The following is a 20664-nucleotide window of genomic DNA, read 5'->3' as shown; positions in this document are numbered from 1 at the left end:
TTGCTGGGTGCGAAGAAAAAGCACTGCTTTAAAAGGCTTTTTTTTTAAGTATTTCACTTTTTTTTTCTGAGGTTTCTTCCCTGGTCTTTTCGTTTTCTCGTTTTCTCTTGTCTGCCCTCTCTGTTCGAGGGTGAGATTTATATATTTTTTATTATTTTTTTCTTGCCCCCGCGGCCTGGAGAAGGAACAAGTTCTCGCATTTTTTTACGAAAGTTGCTGCACGGCCACGCACCTGTCGAGCACCTCCGAGCTCCGAGCTGGACACGCCTGTCAATGAGCAAGCCTGTGGTGCTTAACAATGCAAAGGCCGTTGTATTTTCTTACTGAGTACCTGTTCCTCGCACTCTTTTTTTTTTCGTGCGCGTCGCACTTCCTCTAATAATTTTTGATGTGTATTTTCCTTCTATGTGCTTTGTGTTTCCCACTTACCTGCACTGTGCCCACCCCTTTAAAAGGGATGCATAAACAAAGTAGAATCACTCTTGAAGAAGATCGGTCCTCCGATCGTAGCGTCGAACGTAGATATATATATATATATATATATATATATGAGAGCATATTAACTTTTTAAAACTTTATTTAGCCCCTCATCAAATACCTCACGATGAATTGAGCACTGGGTCGGAACTGTTCCGCGGAGTGAATTTTTAACTTCGTCCCTCACCACAGATACCTTCCAGAAGTGAAATCGAACAACGCTGTCCAAAAGCTCCCAAATCAGACGACTGCTTTCTAATAATTTGCACAGTTGCACAAAAAACAGCCAGACGATACTTCGCTTAGAAATGGAAAACAAGATTGCTAACCTCCAGCTCTTCTTGAAAAATAAAGAATGAATAAATGAATGAATGAATGAATGAATGAATATTACATGCTATGGGATGTACATGGTGTCTGAGCGACTAGTTTGAAAGTACTGAAAGCTTTGTTTGTTTTCGTAAATGTTACAAACATTTGCTGAGCTGCTAATGTCGGCTTGGTCAATCCAGCGGCGGTAGTTCTGTGCAATTAGACTACCCGTGCAACTCGCGCTTCACAGAATTCACGTCGCAGTTCTTATTGATTACGAACATCGAGATTTCTTCACTCACAGGCATTGGTATATTTTGTGGTTGCTTCTTAGAATAGTCAGATCGTTACCCACTTGAAGTCTCTGAAACCTATAAATGGTACATCAGACCACCTCATCTACCACCTAGCTGCATTCCCATCCGGGCCATTCATCATTTACGTAGAAAGATATAGTGTCCCTGCGAACCTGGATGGGAAAACAAGAGATGCGCAAGACTGCAATTTCTTTGCGTCCTCAAATATTTAACATTCATGTTGAACTTATCCCTAATTTAAAGCTCTCACACAGGGGTCCTTGAGCTAGGTAAAATGAGACGAAAAAATACGCTCCATAGGACTGCTCTAAGGATACATGCGTGAAGAATACTTACGAAACGGTACACTCGTTCTTGTTTTTTTTTTTGCCTGCAACTACGTCCCACAAAAATATCAGATTTCAGCACACATGCCTTTCCTGTGCTCGATCCAAGTTCAGGTTAGGATCAGGCGTGCACATGCATATTGGTGAACGCTTTTCGGATTTTCTAGATAATTCTGTGCTCGATTTGGATCTCAAAAGCTATAATCGAGAGAAAAAAAAAACAATTTGGCGCTCTCACCACCTTTAATCATAATCTCCTAAGGATGATCGCACCAAACAATGAGTTCGCTGCCTCGCGTCTGCGCTGAATCCATCTTGTGTTCGGGAATACGAATATGTCGCGACAGGTAAAGTGCATGAGTTCATAGCCCAGACAACGAGGCAGCCGGCTTCAACCAAAATAAAAAACTGCTAAATATATGAGCTGTATGTCGCCTTGAGAAAACGGCGAATTAGAAAGCATTTATGAGAAACCAGTGCAATACGCTCATAAAAAAGTGTTACGTTATGAAATAAGTGCTTAAAACTACTGCGGTGGCTCAGTCGTTATTTGAGCAACACTTGTTGTTGGGCTAGTTGGTAATACATACTTCTGAAGGAACCAGCGCACAAAACACAACGGACAAGAAAAAGGTGGTACACGACGGACAGGAGCGCTCCTGTTTTTCAGCGCTCCTGTCCGTCGTGTACCACCTTTTTCTTGTCCGTTGTGTTTTGTGCGCTGGTTCCTTCAGAAGTCAGTCGTTATGGCGCATGGTTGCTGACCTGAAAGAAGCGGGTTTTATCTCAGTCGCGACGGTCGCATTTCGATGGAGGCGGCATTTTAGAGGTCCGTGCACTGTGCGATGTCAGTGCATCCTAAAGAACTAAAGGTGGACGAAATTTCCGGAGCCCTTCACTGTGGTGCCCCTCATAGCCTGAGCCGCGTTGGGATGTTAGGGCCCCCTAAATTAGACCAAATAGGCGATTAAAATTGCACGAATTGCCCCACAATCTTTTTCGTAACCAATATCGAGTGCCGTAATCGCCTTAAGAGTTTCTTTATTTTTACGTGGATTTAAGGAAAAATGAAGCTCGTTTCATTCTAATATTGGCAAAATATGCTATTTATATTAGGGGATATATGCACGTTATTTTGCGAGGGAAATGTTTGTAAGGGGGCTGTAATCATCTTGAAAATGCTGTGCTTATCACATGGTACGAATCTTGCTCACCATGTAAAAGTGACGCAGGTAGTTAGAGTCATAATTATAAATGGAATAGCACGTCGCAATAAACAACACGAACTCGGCACAATGTATCGTAACAAGGAGCTACCGCATGAATTACCCCTGCCGCCTCACAAAAGCGAAGCAGGTGCGATAGAGTCAGGATACTATAGAGAAGAGATGCTGTATGGCGATCTCAGGTGCATATTTATGTTTGGCAGCATTGAAGCTGGAGGGCTGACGTTGCAGTTGGCCTTCTTGCACGTACTCTTCGTGGTAGAATTCTCCGATTCTTCAGTTGCTATAGCTGGCATTACAGCAGTGTGCATTTCTAGAATTTACGACCGCCCCTACATCAAGCGACAGCTGTGACAGGGTGGTACCTTTTTCAAGAAAATCAAACTATTAACCTGGTGTCCTCGCAACGAACTGAACTTGTTCCTGCATTGATGTCGTGTTTTTCACATTTTTCTCCGCCTGGTATGTAGCCTTTTTATTATCAAGCATTGCCGACGGTGCACACCGCGTAGTAGAGTCATGTGGCTGAAAAGAGTGTGGCGCATGCACCGAGAACGCTAACTAGCATATAAAATATTCTGCGCTTAGTCCCGTTTCGAGAACGGAAGCAGCTGTCCGTCATTGCCCTTCTTTATGCACGGTGAGGGGGGAGGGGGGGGGGGGGGGGGCTCACTCGCTGGTTATCTGGTACTGAAGCCCATCGCTTCACCCACTTCACCGACCTACTGCTGCATCGTCAGGGTCAACATGCTTCTCGTAAAGGTGTCCATGGCCCAAAGGTGGCACAATTTTCTGTTCTTCTGTTCAAAATTGGCAGTGCCTTAGCTCAGCTATGCCTGGTTATACGTAGCGACAGGTACAGGTTAAACTTGGTTACAGCTTGTCGTTTAGCTTTGGCGGTTTCTCCCCCCGCTTACGTGTAATTGTTTAGTTTTGGTTTCTCTCCTCCCCCCCCCCCCCCCTCCGGCACACCTGATCACGGGATCGGTTACACGGCGGGCCTTCAATTCGTCCTCCATCGCCATATCGCGTTCCAGGAACACAAGGGCCCGCAGCTCCGCGTCGCAACGCCGTCTCATGGCCAGGCGCTGCTTCCTCTGCTTCGGCGTCTCAGCCTCTCGCTTGGCCTTGCGCCGTTCCTTCTTCCTGTTCTCGGCGGCCAGCCACTAGGCGGAAACATCGGGGTCGGACGAGTTTAGATTCTCCAGTCCGCAGCACCGCTCGGTGGCGGCCCGACTCTCTATATCCATGGAAAGCGTCTATACCCCAGGGCTCTGTCACCCAGCATTTATACGGCGACGCAGCCTACTTGCGCATGCGCAGTAGCGCGTGCCATGCATGCGCACAGCTGGTGAGGCGGCGGCGCGCGTAGTGACGTCACTCGGCTCCTCGTGCATGCGCACAGCTGGCGAGGCGAGCGGAGAGGCGCGCGCCGGCTGCGCGCTGTGATGTTACTCAGCTCCTCGCACATGCGCAGAACTGCACCTTTTGGAAGTACGCGAAACAACGAAAGGGTGGCCAATGTTGCTCTCGCTGTAAAGTAGTGTAAAATTTGGCACGATTGAAACTCTGCTGTGGAATAGCCAGTGGACGTCGAAAGGGAATCAGTGCGTCTAGAGCATCCGTAGTTACCAATGTTCGGTATTAATATACCCATTATCAAATATGTTCTTCTAAATTAATATGTAGAGCCTCGCTTTATTTTCAAAAATAAAAGGAGAGCTGGGGAGGGGGAGCGGGCGCAACGGTTTTTACCCATTTATTTGAACAATCAGAGCGAAAATGAACTGGCATGGGATGCTGTCAAGCATGATACCTTGTTTTATGTAGTTCAACATCCCAAAAGCGACTCAGCCTATGAGGGATGTGGCAGTGAAGGGCTCGAAATAAATTAAAGCACCTGGGGTCCTTTGACGTGCTCTGACATCTCACAGCACCTGGGACTCTGGAATTTCACCTCAATAGAATTTCGACCACCTTGGCCGGGATCGAACCCGCGTCTTACCGATCTTTGATCGATTTGTTCTCCATAATGTCACGGATTTCATGCCACATACGGTACGATCGCTTTGACGTGACCGATTCCTGAAACGAAGCGATTATCATCACGTACGTTTCCATGTTTTATGTATATTAAAACATAAATTTCGCCTGGAAATTTCAGCACAACCATGGTCAGAAAAGCTACATGATTTAAGGGCTGCATGTTTACCTCGTGGCGGAGCTTACAAATTTACAATTAAGGCAATTAAGACTAAAGGAATTCCAGGCTAGTGTGGAATTAAACTAAGCTGGCCACTACTTTTGCTTCTTTCCTGCAGCGCATCCGATGAGCATCGATAATCCCAGTGCGATGCGAGCGTTCCTGCAGATGCATACAGGTGGTATTCCGGAGTGGTCCAGAAGCACTTTTGTAGCGAGAGCTACATCGGCCGTATTATCGCCGTTTCACCGTGGCCGTTGGTCATACCGCGAGCTGAGTCGCTGCCTAGCAACCACCGCTGCTGGTAGTGCCTCTCCACGCACATCTGGCATAACCTCAGAGGAGGAGCCGGTTAAACCGCGTCGCAACAAGAGTGGATGAGCCAGCGTTGCATCGTATATATAGAACGGGCGGCTCGGTGGGATTCGTCAGCAGATATAGAAAATGAGTCGGAGAGACTGAAAGAGGAAAGGCTTCGTCGTCGGAACGAAACCAAGAGAAGGCAGCGAGCCAAGGAGACGGAGGAAGAACGAGAAACAAACAAGAACAAGAACAAACAAACAAGAATAAACAAAAAACTAGAAAAATACAAGATCAAACCTTCGCCTAAAAGTACTGTGTCGGAGCCATTGGGCCGGCTGCTTGCTACATTACCGACCATTTGGCCGTGTTTGTAGGAATTGAGAAACAACAAGAAGAAGACTTTGAAAATACATGTGTTACACTTTAATATAGTGGAGACCTTAATTTTTTATTTATTTATTTATAGAATACTGTACACTCTAAGATGGGTCCAAGAAGGACGGGCTAAATAATATAAAGAACCGGAGCAACTTACATCGCAGGATATTAACACATGAGTATCAGGACGTAGTAAAGAAGGAGAAACAACTCAGCAACTATCAATCAGAATTTTTAAGCATGAAATGCTTTTAGCCCCCGTTGTCGGCAGTGCGGTGACGTCACGCCGAGACCGCGAGCCATCATCCGGGCACTGAAATCCACTCATCCGGGCACTGAAATCCACTCATCCGGGCACTGAAATCCACTCATCCGGGCACTGAATTCCAGTCATCCGGGCTCTGAAACGAGAACATCCGGCCACCGTACGAGACTTAACGAGATTTAACGAGACTCTCTAAGCCCTCCTACGCGACCGGCATGCAAGCACCGGTTGGTCTCCAAAGGAGTCACAAAAAATAACTGCTGCCAGTGCCTTCTCAATGTTTAGCAAGATATCAGTAGCTGTGCGTTTGATAATGCACGGAATTATAACTTCCGATTTCTAATAACGCGTGCAAAAAGCACATAAATGCCACGATACACTTCGTTGTCATACGTGATCTCTTAGGGGCTTCGCGCATCGAAGCAAAGCCGCACACGGGCCCGGGGGAGACGCGCTGCATTCAAAGGGCAAGGCATCGCGCCGAACGGGTGGTGGCGTTCCTCCCTTCGATTACGGTGCGGTTCGGGTATCCACCGAGATGGCAGAGAATTACTGCGCCATTTCCTTTCCTAAAAAAAAATCTCTGCCTCTCCCGTAAGCGAGAGTAGAGTAAGCATGAAATGTTTACGGGCCTAATGTCATCTCGGTAGACACCCGAACCGCACCGTACAGGAAGGGTGGAACGCTACCACCCGTTCGGCGCGATGCCTTGCCATTTGAACGCAAGGTTTTTTGAGGAAAGAAAATGGCGCAGTAATTCTCTGCCATCTCGGTGGACACCCGAACCGCATCGTAATGGAAGGGAGGAACGCCACCACCCGTTCGGCGCGATGCCTTGCCCTGTGAACGCAGCGCTTCTCCCCCCGGGCCCCTGTGCGCCTGCGCGGCTTTGCTTCGATGCGCGAAGCCCCTAAGAGATCACGTATGACAACGAAGTGTATCGTGGCATTTATGTGCTTTTTGCTCGCGTTATTAGAAATCGGAAATTATAATTCCGTGCATTATCAAACGTACAGCGACTGATATCTTGATAAACATTGAGAAGACACTGGCAGCAGTTATTTTTTGTGACTCCTTTGGGGACCAACCGGCGCTTGCATGCCGGTCGCGTAGGAGGGCTTAGAGAGTCTCGTTAAATCTCGTTAAGTCTCGTACGGTGCCCGGATGTTCTCGTTTCAGAGCCCGGATGAGTGAAATTCAGAGCCCGGATGACTGGAATTCAATGCCTGGATGAGAGGACTTCAGTGCCCGGATGAGAGGATTTCAGTGCCCGGATGATGGCTCTCGGTCTCGGCGTGACGTCACCACACTGCCGACAACGGGGGCTAAAAGCATTTCATGCTTAAAACCTTACGTTCAAATGGCAAGGCATCGCGCTGAACGGGTGGTGGCGTTCCTCCCTTCCTGTACGGTGTGGTTCGGGTCTCCACCGAGATGACATTAGGCCCGTAACCATTTCATGCTTACTCTACTCTCGGTTACGGGAGAGGCAGAGATTTTTTAAGCATGAAATGCTTTTAGCTCCCGTTGTCGGCAGTGTGGTGACGTCACGCCGAGACCGAGAGCCATCATCCGGGCACTGAAATCCACTCATCCGGGCACTGAAATCCACTCATCCGGGCTCTAAAACGAGAACATCCGGGCACCGTACGAGACTTAACGAGACTCTCTAAGCCCTCCTACGCGACCGGCATGCAAGCGCTGGTTGGTCTCCAAACGAGACAAAAAATAACTGCTGCCAGTGCCTTCTCAATGTTTATCAAGATATCAGTGGAGCTGTGGGTTTGATAATGCACGGAATTATAATTTCCGATTTCTAATAACGCGTGCAAAAAGCACATAAATGCCATGTTACACTTCGTTGTCATACGTGATCCGGGGGAGAAGCGCTGCGTTCAAAGGGCAAGGCATCGCGCCGAACGGGTGGTGGCGTTCCTCCCTTCCTTTACGGTGCGGTTGGGGTGTCCACCGAGATGGCAGATAATTACTGCGCCATTTCCTTTCCTCAAAAAACCTTGCGTTCAAATGGCAAGGCATCGCGCTGAACGGGTGGTGGCGTTCTTCCCTTCCTGTACGGTGCGGTTCGGGTGTCCACCGAGATGACATTACGCCCGTAAACATTTCATGCTTACTCTACTCTCGTTTACGGGAGAGGCAGAGATTTTTTTCAATGGCATCGATGCTCTAACTCTAACTTAAAGATTGGCACAACAAAATCTAAAGACTGAGACGTACCAAGCTAAATGATAACGATGTAACCGCAGAGATAACCAAGCTAAACAATAAGATTAATCGTACGTCTCGCTACGCGCATCCACGCATAACTGAGTTAAGCCGCTGTCAACTTTTCTTGCATGCATCTTAGCCCTGTTGCTCCTTGGAGACGTTGAGAGACAGATACCTGCATACTGCACACACGCTTTGAGGAGGGTTATTCATGTTTAACGCCATAGCGTGAAAGGCCCCGTTACGCGGAAAATCCGGCGTCGGCGCTGTGAGAGAGAAACCACGAGAATGACTCTGGCTGGTAGTGCCCAGAAAGCAACCTAGGTGGTAGATTGGCCAACTAGGTCACGTGACCTTGCGGCATCATCCCAACCTGTCCACTCGACTTAGAAAACTGCCACCGTGGCTGGTGGCAGTTAAATTAATGGCTGGTCCCTGGCAAGAGCAGCCTGGGCCCAGAGCACCCACCATCGCAGGGCAGTGGTGCATCGCTTCACCACTCCACCACTGCGCCAGGTGGTACGTGGACTTCTAAGAATCTGTGAACATGGAGCAGAGAATTACCTTCCGCATGTATGGGAATTAACCCATTACGCTCTTCGGTTCACACCCTTAGGGCGTAGCTTGAATCTCCCCTCCAATTTTTTCTAATGAAGTGTGACATTTTTTGGGAACCTCTACTAGGCGCATCACCGTACCGAACGCCAAATGGTGAAAGCAAGCTGTAACAAAGGTGTCGAACCGGAATTTTTCGGCTTCAGGTTCATGCCTTTCGGGTTCAGTTCCGGAGTCTGCTCCAGAGGGACGTTCCGTTCCGCTTCGAACCTGTTCAGACCGTATCGAACCAGTTCAGACGGGTCAAAGAAAAAAAATTCAGAATGTAAATGGGTTTATATTAACCCTGTTATGCTGTTTACTTTCTTCTGGCACATCGACATTCAAAATAAACAATGCAAAAATTTGTTTACGAGGACGAAAAACTGGGATTGTTGGTAAGGGTTCATTTTAAGGCAGCGCAGTAAACCGGACAAAAGAAAGACTAGAGACGACTCGAGACCAGACTGAAAACTGGTTACTTTATTCACGCCAAAGTATATAGAGGCGCAGGACACAGTGAACAATCCAAAAAACAGGAGAACAAAGAATAAATCCTAAAAGCCACACTGCGCATTCACGTCATAGTGAAATCATTATATCTTTTTTAACGAAATTTGAAGATTATCTTTCAAAGTAGACGGCACTCGCTTCTCTCCTGGACCGCACAGAGTTGCCGAGAAAGTCAAGCTCCATATCTGTCAAAGTGATAGATGGTGAAGAAACACATTCATCTGCTTCCTACCTGATCATAAACGCCTCCACCAGCACCCTACGAATTCTTTCAGGTTGATTAAAAAGGCAAGTTGTCTTATCTAAGTGGGGGAAGCAATGAGCATTTGTTCGAACATCGCAGATGGGTGAAAAAAGGAGCGGGGTCGTACAACTTGGCACTGCATTGCAGAGAGTACTACGGTTGCTTCCTCCCCTTAGAAAAGACAAATTTGCTCTTTGATCACCCTGATCGCATGTGTAGGGAGCCGGTGGATCTGCCTTTCTGCGTCTGCAGTCCCGCGAACAATCTGCATTCCACCATATAGTAGAATTGCTCCCTTTTGATGCACGCACCAGCCATTCGGACTTCTTACGGCGTTGATCAATAGCCAAGCAAATGTCTTTTGAATTATGTTCGTGAGCAGGACTAATCGCTGACGCAGGAGTAGAGCGCGAAGTAAACTGAAACTGGTTATATTTAAGATATGACCTCAACTGTGAAGGCGCAAGAGTTAAGCGGAATTTAGCATAAAAAAATCGATATGTGATCACTAGATGTGCGGCAATAAACTGCCAACGAATTTAGAACAGGAACACACGGGCTGGAGAAAGTTAAATCTAGTACAGATACGGTATGAACACGAAGAAAGACGGCCGAACCCGAATTCGCGCACATAAGCTTATTATCTGTAACACGATTCCAATGGCGTTTGCCTCAGGGATCTGTCTTATATCCCCACAATACATGGTGCGATGTGAAGTAGCCGGCCAATAAAATTGACTTCTGCCTACTGAATAGCAGATGATCTAGCGGCCTGGTATCCTGCACTTGCACACCACATGGGAAATAAACATTCACTATTAAAAGGGATACCACTGTAAAGCCGCCGCTCATTGCCAGCTGCAACCACTGTGCAGGGCGCTGCCCTCGCAGAAGTGGCTGTCCATTGTGAACGACAGCACCGCCGCTACCTTCAGGGCGCCCCCCCTATCCCCCCTTACGCATACGCTAACGTCGGAAAGGCGCCCGATGGCCCACAGCGGCCTGTAAAGGTCGCCGCTCATTTCCAGCTACAACGACTGTGCAGGGCGCTGCCCCCGCGGAAGGGGCTGTCCATTATGAACGAAAGCCCCTCCAAGCACAGTGCAGTAGGGAGTTGGTCTTTTGACGCACTGCTATCTTCATGGTGTCTCTATTAAAGTGTGGGGGAAAACAGGAACCCTTTCGTAGCTGGTTTGCGGAGCCGACAAAGAGAGCCCAGGAAAGGACGATTAGAGAGTTTTTTTGGCGACGTGGGGAACGACATCCATTCCTCACTTTTATCCGCCCGCTCGATCGATCACTCTTGTCCGAGCGCCCCACCGTCTGTGCCGTACCGGCTTCTCTCTCATCTATTGTTTGCATATGACACGCACTGATGACAGGGGTACGCATCTGTGCCAAGCACTTGACTTGCAATGCGAGTGGAGAGGGGGGCGACGGTGTGCTTGGGACAGGTCGGAAGGAAATCCCCGACGGGAGAGGATGTGGATGCCCTTACCGACGGGAGTGTGGTGTAGTATTGGTTTGTTTGCTTGTTTGTGCTCTTAGCGAGACCCTGGGTTTGAGGCTGTGCCCAACCCACGGGTGGGTCTATGTTTGATTGTGGAATTGATGTTTGGGGCGGGCCACTGAAAATGACCGCACCTATTTCTTTGTTTGTTAGGGTTATATAAACCGAAGTGAACGGATGGAGACCAGAATGAGCTGGGGCTCCATGCTTAGCATGTAACATTCTGCTACTTAGGCTCTAACCTGCTACGCCGAAGAGTAACGTAGCGCAAAGCTTGTTTTTCCGTAAATTCATTTCTGCTGTTCCCAGTTTTACTGTTTGTACAGGTGTGTTGTAAATACATGCTCTTCTATCTGTCATCATCAACAAGAGCGCCTCCTGGTATACCTGCACGCCGAATTCACTAGAGGAAGGGCTTGGAAACCTTCCTTGAAGTAACGAACAAGAAGATCCATCGCATCTTTACTGGCGCAGTCGACAGGATTCGGCACGTATCATCACCAAGAGCAGTCACCGCAACGACAACCACAGGCCATCCGACACGGAGCAGCGAGGAGCTGTCAAGGGACGACTTCACCTCGGCTGCTACCGACGCTGGTAGAGCGGACGCATCATCCGGGCTCTGGGCGACAGACAACAGAAGATCTGCGCCGGGTGAGTGGGATTTCTTGCGTTTTGTCGAGGTTGGCATGGTTGCTATTCTGAGGGCCACCAGGGTGTTGTAAGGAGTAGAGCAAGGGCAAGGGAGTCCGTGTGGTGGCCAGGTTTAAGCGCTCAGCTTGCGGTGTTCATTGCCGACTGCCGCACTTGTTCCCAATTTCGCTTCCAGCCGTGCGAGCCAATGATCCCGACTGAGACACCTTTTCGGACATGGCAAAGGGTTGCCGCTGATATCTGCCATGTGAGAGGCTGTAACTACTTGGTCATATTTGATTACTTATCTCGATTTCCAGAATTGTGTCCGCTGACCTCCCTTAACAGCACAGAAGTTATTTATCATCTCAAGAAGCTATTTTCTACCCACGGTATACCGGAAACGCTTGTAACCGATAACGGTGCTCAATTTGTCAGCCAGGAGTTCAGCCAGTTCGCGAACTGTTCTGGATTCAAACGTGTGACGTGTAGCCCTAGTTACCCGCAGGCAAATGGGGAGCTAGAAAGAATGGTAAAAACTGTGAAAGAGTTGTTGCTAAAATCTGGTGACTTACATCTGGCTTTGTTAGCATACAGGGACACGCCGGGACCCATAGGAAAAACGCCAGCAGAGCTACTCATGGGGCGGTGCCTTCGCACTACCTTGCCTCTCCACCCAAAGAAGCTGGCACCCAAGACCCCCAATCTCAAAGAAGCACGGGAAAAAGACGCAGCTTTCAGGGAGGCTCAGCGGCAAAATTATGATCACCGGCATGCTGCCCGACATATGTTCCCGTTGGTGCCAGGTGATTCTGTTTGGGTCAAGGACTACAGGCGGGAAGGTGTGGTGCTTCAGCGCGCAAAGTGGCCACGCTCGTATATTGTGGTTTTGGAAAGCGGGGGCCAGATTGAACGAAACCGGCGAGCGCTAATCAAGCAGGCACCAAACAGAGTCTCGGATTCCAAGGACGCGGAATATGAATTTCTGTCTAGCCTAGACGGTACAGAGGAGAACGGAAACTCTGTTTCTATTGCACAAACTGTCCCAGACCGTCCCGAGGAGAACGGAACGGAAGCTCTCCCAAGTGATCCGTTGCAGCCGCCGCCAGAAACCTCTTCACCTGCGGTACCGGGTGAACATGTCACACGCTTTGGTCGAAAAGTAAGAAAGCCGGAACGGTACGGTGTTTGTGAATACCACTCATGAAACCATTGAATCGTTGTTGTATTTTGTTTCGCAAGTTGCTGCTTTAGTTTTCCCAAAGGGAATGGAAGATGTGGCGTTATCGATCCTCGTGTGATAGTATCTATCGTAGCAAGTGCACGTGTACTCTTGTGATGGTCGGCGCATGCGTGACGTACTCAGTGTCTCTATATATACTCGTCAGGTTGAAATAAACGGGGCTTTTTCCTTTGGGCGTGGGCCTGGGTGCCACGCATTGTCTTCATCGATATGTCGTCCTGCGAAACACCACAGGGGTACGCATATGTGCCAAGAACTTGACTTCCCGTGCGAGTGGAGAGGGGGGAGATGGTGTGCTTGGGACAGGTCGGAAGGAGAGCCCCGACGGGAGAGGATGTGCATGCCCTTACCGACGAGAGAGTGGTGTAGTATTGGTTTTTTTGTTTATTTGTGCTCTTAGCGACACCCTGGGTTTGAGGCTGTGCACAACCCAAGGCTGGGTCTATGTTTGATTGGGGAATTGATGTTTTGGGGCAGGCCACTGAAAATGACCGCCTCTATTTCTTTGTTTGTTAGGGTTATAAAAACCGAAGTGAACGGATGGAGACCAGAATGAGCTGGGGCTCCATGCTTAGCATGTAACATTCTGCTACTTAGGCTCTAACCTGCTAGGTCGATGAGTAAAGTTGCGCAAAGTTTGTTTTTCTGTAAATTCATTTCTGCTGTTCCCAGTTTGACTCTTTCTACATGTGTGTTGTAAATACATGCTCTTCTATCTGTCATCATCAACAAGAACGCCTCCTGGTATTCCTGCAAGCCGAATTCACTAGAGGAAGCGCTTTGATACCTTCCTTTAAGTAACGAACAAGAAGATCCATCGCATATTGGGAATCGCATCGTGGAATTACAAAGTCTAACGCCATCAACTCACAGTCTAGTGTAGAAAACTAAAAAAAACAACTTTAGCCCAGTGAAAAAATTTTGAAGCAACCAGAATGAGGAACCCCCCTTCTCTTGACTGTCGATCTTGGCGAAGTGACGAATAATTTTGTAAGTGGAAATGTTTTTCAGGCGGAAGCCAGGTTTCTTGCAAAATAATTATTTATTTATTTATTTATGTAGAGGTACCGTACAGGCCTCCAGGGAGGCATTGAGTAAGGGGGAGCAATATATATGTGCAACGGTAGCTAGAAGAAACCAAAAATGCGTAGAAACAAACACTATTACATTCTAACAGCTGATTACAAATTATCACGACAGTACAAAATACATGCAGAAAAGCATTGAATAAAAAAATAGAATATAAATATGACATAATAGTAACGGGAAAAAAAAGAACATGAGCAAATACACAGGAAGGCAAATGGGCTGATAAACAGGGTGTGACACAAAAAAACAAAAAAAAACAGGCATGACTCGGGCAAAGAAAACGTGCTATGTGTTATCTATATAATGTTTGACCAGATGATTATGAAACGTGCCGTGGTTGCGCTGTGATGCAATGCAGTTTGGAAGATCATTCCATAGACATGTAGCACGTGGGAGCGGAGGAAAGTTAAAGACGTGAGTACTGCCATAAATGCGCGTGTAGTTGAGGTTATTGTGCGATATGGTTGATGAATAAGAGGGTCGTTGCAGGTGCGATAAAGGTGACTGAGTGGCATGGATTAATTTGTGAAACAGAGATAAAAGGGCTATGTCTCGACGAGTTCTTAATGGAAGGAGAGAAAGTTCCAGCTTTATTTGGGTAACGCTTGATTGAAAACTATAATTTCGTGAAATAAATCGACTAGCCCTATTTTGGATTGCTTCTAGCATGTCAATTAAGTACTTCTGGTCAGGAGACCAGATGGAAGACGCATACTCGAGCTGAGATCTAACAAAAGTTAAATAGGCTTGTTTACGCACATTAGCAGTAGTGCTTTGTAAGTTGCGGCGCAGGAAACCTAATGATCGTGAAGCATTGGCAGCAATGGTGGTTATGTGAGCAGCCCAAGAAAGGTTCGGTGAGAAGTGAACGCCTAAGTATTTGTATTGAGTAGTCCGACCTAATATGTTGTTATTAATGTGGTAAGGGAAGTAAGAGTTTGCCGATTTTTGAGAAAAAGAGATTATTTTACACTTGCAAACATTTAGGGCCATTAGCCATGTTCTACACCAATCATGAATTAAATCCAGATCACTTTGAAGTGAAATGTGGTCGTCAGTACTCTTTATGGATCGGTGTACAATACAATCGTCAGCAAATATTCGTATGCGGGATGAAATGTTGCACGGCAGGTCATTTATGTAAATTAAGAAAAGTAAGGGACCAAGGACGCTCCCTTGTGGCAAACCTGACGTAACATCAGAAAGAGGAGATAAGTGATTATTAATGACTGTGAACTGTTGCCGATTCGAAAGAAAATTACGGAGCCATGACAAAGTTAGAGCATCTAGTTTAAGCGCCGAAAGCTTAGATATTAAGCGACAGTGAGCGACACGATCAGCTTTTGCGAAATCGAGGAATGCACAATCAGATTGTAAGTTGTTGTTCATGTTCGAATGAAGCTCAGTAGTGAATTCGAATAACTGTGATTCACATGAAAAACCTTTCCTAAAGCCATGCTAATTGGGGAAAAAGAAATGAACAGATTCCAAGTGACCGTAAATATTAGACGCAATAATGTGCTCGAGCATCTTGCAGCAGATACATGTTAGAGAAATTGGGCGATGGTTTTCACGCGCATGTTTATTGCCACTTTTGTAAACTGGTACCCCTTTTGCTATTTTCCAGTCATTCGGAAGCATGCCTGTTAATAATGACTGGCGAAAGATATGAAGTAAGATGTTACTAGACGCGGATAGGGTGTTCTTTATTATTTTGGAATTAATTTCATCGACGCCACAAGAAGAAGACACTTTCAGGTTAGTGATCAATCGGGTTATGCCTTCGAGAGTAATATCAATCGGAGCCATGTATGGGTAGTCAAAATCGGGCACGCAAGGAATGTAGGAACTGTCTTCTCTAGTGAATACAGATGTGAAAAATGAGTTAAATGCAGTTGCGCGGTCAGCATCAGAGTAGGGAATGTTGTTGTTGTCATGTATTGAAATATCGTTACTTATGTTACGCCGACCTATTACCTTCCAGAACTTGCTGGGATTGCTCTTGAGCAGTGCTGGAAGGTCTTGTGAATAATTTTTATCTTTAGCGTCGCAAATAGCAGAGCAGTAAGTGTTTAGATAGTTTTTGTATTTATTCCAAGCACTTGGAGAACTCACGCGCTTTGCATTTTTGTACAGCCGTTTTTTCTTATTTCTCATTTTGTGATGGAGTTTGGTGAACCAAGGGTTGGATTTATCATTAGTTATAGTGATGAGCGGGACGTATTTGGCTACTAATTCTGACAGCTTTTCTCGGAAGAGAATCCAATTATCATTGATTGACCTGTCTTGAAAGAAAGGCAGTAGTATTTTGTCGGCAAACTCTTCGAGTTCGGTGTTAATAAGGGCATAATCAGCTCTGTTGTAATCGCGAATTTGCTTTCTTGTGACTCCAGTGAAGGGATGCGGAATGTTAATAGTCACTTGAAGCAAATCATGGTCACTAAATCCATCTAAGTATGAAATGTTACCGACTGTTTCAGGGGCTGTTGTAAAGATGAGATCTAGTATATTGGAGCCACGTGTGGGCTTGGTAACTACTTGAAATAGGTTAAAATCTAAAGTCATGTTTATGAATCTTAATGAGGCATTACAAGGGGATGAGAGCTCTGTCCAGTCAATCTGCGGAAATTTAAAATCCCCAAATAGATAAGTGATATCGGCTGGAAAGAGCTGAAACGCTTTAGCCATGCTGTCATGAAGTTTATTTAAAAAAGAATTGTCAGAATCTGGGGCTCGGTAGCAGTTACCTATTAGAAGTTTTCTAGAAGAAATCATGCTTGCTGCCCAGATTATTTCGAGATCCGAATCGGTATCAGTAACAAAGGAAGCAACTGATTTCCTTATACCAAATAGAGCTCCGCCCCCTCGCCTATGCGGGCGATCACTCCTGTATATGTTGAATGGACTGGATGCTGAAATAACTTCATGATCACCGATATCGGGGTGCAGCCACGTTTCAGTGAATACGATAACGTCAGGATCACTGTCCTCCAGAAAAGATGTGACAAGAGCGCGCTTTGATAGGATACTTCTGATGTTAGCAAATGAAATTGCTAACCTAAACCAGACGATGGCTGGTTTAGGTTTTTAATAGTTGCGAGCACAAGAGATGGGTAGTGGCTACCGATCAGACAGGATGACTGAGTCAGTAGCGACGTCGTAAACATACGTTTGTGAATCCATACGTAGCTTGTCAACCGATAGCTTGAATTTCATTTTGTGCGTTTTTGCGAACTGAATCAGCTTTGCCCTGGTTTTTCGTGTTGTAAGTGAAAAATCTTCACGAATGGCAAAATTTGTCCCTTTCAGTTTATACCGAAAAGATAGGATGCGTTCCTTGTCCTTAAAATACGTGAGCTTAGCTATAATAGGCCGCTGCTTTTCAGAATCATATTTGTCCAGTCTGTGAACTCGTTCAAATTGTTGGCCAGTTGTAGCGATACCCAGTTTATCCCAGCAGAGATTAATTACTTTATTTTCAGACATTGCCCAGTCTTCCTGTTCGTCATCATCCACCCCAAAGAAGAGTAGATTGGAGCGTCACATCCTATTTTCAGTGTCGTCACATCTTGACGTAATGGCTGTCAGACGTTTCGAGACACCAAGCACAGCTTCAGCATCAGCATTTGCCCTGTCTTCTGCTGCGCCACTCGAGGATATGGATGCTTCCAATGCCGCCACTTTAGCAGTCAGCAGTCGAACTTCATTTTCAGTTGCTACCTGCTTTTCCTTTGCGTTTTTAATTTCCTCCAGTAATGAAGCATGTTCTTCTTCTAGCTTACGGATAGCATCCAGAGCCTCAACAAATGCTTCAGCCTCAGCTGTTGACATTGGGCCAGGGTTTGACTCTACATCACCCGAGAGCATGAGCAAAATGTCAGACAGTGTGAAACAAATACCCGACAAAGATGCTAACACTCGCTTAAACAAATCATTCAACGCTGGGGGGCACGACACCGCAAAAAGAGAGTAATTGCTACTTTTACCGCAAGTCGCATTGTTCAGGTAACTAATCTGTAACATTAACCATCGTGAGTGCTTCATCCTTGGTGCGCTGTCGTGCCCGAAGTGGACGCTTGCTGGGCGGCTTTTATGCTGTGGCCAGGCCGCGTCGAGCTCTGATGTAGTAGTGCCGGGTTGCCTGACGAAGAAGCAGGCTTCATCCAAAGTTGGCGTCCGTCGCATCGTAGCAGGTGAGGTGGGCGGTAGGTAGGTAGGCAGGTATCGGTCCGTTCCAAGCGGCCCAGAACACACCGCCCAGGTGAGAGTTGCCTGTAACATTAACCATCGTGAGTGCGTCATCCTTGGTGCGCTGTCGTGCCCGAAGTGGACGCTTGCTGGGTGGCTTTTATGCTGTGGCCCGGCCGCGTCGAGCTCTGATGTAGTAGTGCCGGGTTGCCTGACGAAGAAGCAGGCTTCATCCAAAGTTGGCGTCCGTCGCATCGTAGCAGGTGAGGTGGATGGCTGGATATGTAGTGATAAGAGGTAAAGTAAATCCGTCGAAGCTCAAATAAGTGACCGAGAGTTCCATTGGAGTATTCGTAACACCCCTATGGTTGCGTAATCTGTGCAGCAGCAACTGCCTGCCCCAAAAAAATTCAGGGGCACTTTGAGTGTCTAAAGTGCGTAGAGGCGAAAGCGTTTTCCGCACCACTTTGGCTGCTTCTGCGGCACTGGTGGCGTCACATGTAATTGAGTACTAATTGCTAAGTGATGACAAATCAATAATTAATGGTTAATTACTGATTAATGTCTGAATACTAATTAATTGCTAATTAATGACGCTTAAGCTTCGCCTTTAGGAGTGGAACGCGACAGCGTGTTGTAGCGCTGCCACGGAACGCCACCACCCGTTCGGCGCGATGCCTTGCCGTTTGAACGCAACGCTTTTTCAGGAAAGGAAATGGTGCAGTAATTCTCTGTCATCTCGGTGGACACCTGAACCGCCCCGTAGAAGAAGGGAAGAAGTGGGAGTGAAAGCAGAAAGACAAAGATAGCCCGTAATGAAGAAAATGAAAATTGTATTTGAGGAAAGGAATTTATGCAGTAACTGTCTCATATCTCGATGGACACCCGTCAAAATTCAGGGGGGGGGGTGCACTTTTTTTGATAAAGTGCGGTCACTGATGTGTGGTTAAGATGTTAAGCTTCCCCTCCAAGAGTGGAACGCGACAGCGTCTTGCAACGCTGCCAGGGAGTCCATAGAACTCCATCGCCCATTCGGTTGTACGCCTCGCTCGTCGGTAAATTGCTTTTTGAGGAAAGGAAATCTATCTGTGTCTGATATTTCGGTGGACACCTAAACCTCGCCGGAAGGGAAGGGAGGAGAATGGCAGTGAGCGAAGACACCGTATACACTAGACGCGCCTTTGTTCTTTTCAAACCACCGAGCTGGCATGGCGGAGTGGATAGCATGCTCGTCTCGCACTCCGTAGACCGGGGTTCGATTCCCGAGCTCGACCAATTTCTACTCGGTTTTATTTATTTATATGGCCTGAGTAGAAAGTTAAATAGGCTAATTGGGCATTTAAGCAATTAACTAAGCTCAGTCACATTTTCTTAGAGCATCACTATATGATCCCTTCAATTGGTTGCATGGTTACTAGCGAAAGTACAATTGGCCCCGTTTGAAATTGGCGCACTGTGACGTCACGACCGTTTCGACCAACTGAAAAGCGTGACATTTCTGTCGACAACTGCTGCTTACAACGATGAGACATTAGAGGCTTTCGCCTTAATATTTACCTTTGGCTTAGAGCCCTGCTGCTGTTTCTTTCATTTCGGCTTAGGATGTGGAGAAGATGAATTAGACAAATGGGAGCCACAGCGTTTGAGGACACTCGTATCTGAATCCATAACCTCTGCATCATGACGGACATCATTCGAAACACCGGGCATACGAAGAGCAGAATCAGCACTGATTTGTTCCTCAGGCGGAGACATTACCGACAAGGAAGGCTCAGTCAGTAACGAAGGCATTCGTGACATGTGAGAGGTCATTACAGTTTGCAGGGCTTGTATAATCTGCATAGCCAAAGCGGAAGCGATGCACTCTGTGGCAGTGGATACAATTCTTTCAACCATTTTAGACATATAGGTTCCCACAGCAGTCACTATAGCCTGAGAAATAGACGTATGGAGTGAAAATAACAGGCAGCCACACCTGCATAGCCATGTGCTCTTTCTTTTTTTTTTCGATTATGGTTTCACTCCGCGAACAACGTTTGCGGTCAAATATTTCAATAATTTGGGATTCATGAGCCCGAGAAGGGCGATCCAAGGAATTTGCTGCATGGGCAACCCCGCAATGACAACGCTTGTCGTCCTGTTCTCTGCATGAAGTCGATGAATGGTCATTGCCGCCTTTGCAACACATCAAGGTGGACTTGCAACCACCAGCACTCTGACCATATCGCCAGAAGTTGTTAAACTTCACTGGCTTAGACGGAAGGGGATCGACATGAAAGATTAATGGCCATGCTTTAATTTCTGACGGGCAGGCAGTACCTGCAAAAGTGGGAATGACCGATTCAGTTGGTACCCACAAATTATTTACCTCCCAGCTACATCGATATACAGCAGCAACGCCTGCCGTGGAGAGAAGGTCGAGGGTGTCAGCCGGAAACATGCAGGAGTCCACAGCACGGACTAGGCCTTCTTGCAGGCATGATGGGAAGGAATGAAGCTGCTAACAGGAATGGATCCAACAGAAGAGCAGTTTAGAAAGTCCTTTACGCCGGCGAGGCCTGGTGAACGTCACAGTATCCCTCCGCAGCCTAACTGCCTTATCTCTGAAATTTCCTCA

Source organism: Amblyomma mixtum, chromosome 2 (assembly GCF_055824585.1).
Source record: "Amblyomma mixtum isolate Tamu chromosome 2, ASM5582458v1, whole genome shotgun sequence".
NCBI lineage: Eukaryota > Metazoa > Arthropoda > Arachnida > Ixodida > Ixodidae > Amblyomma > Amblyomma mixtum.
This window is presented reverse-complemented; position numbering follows the sequence as displayed.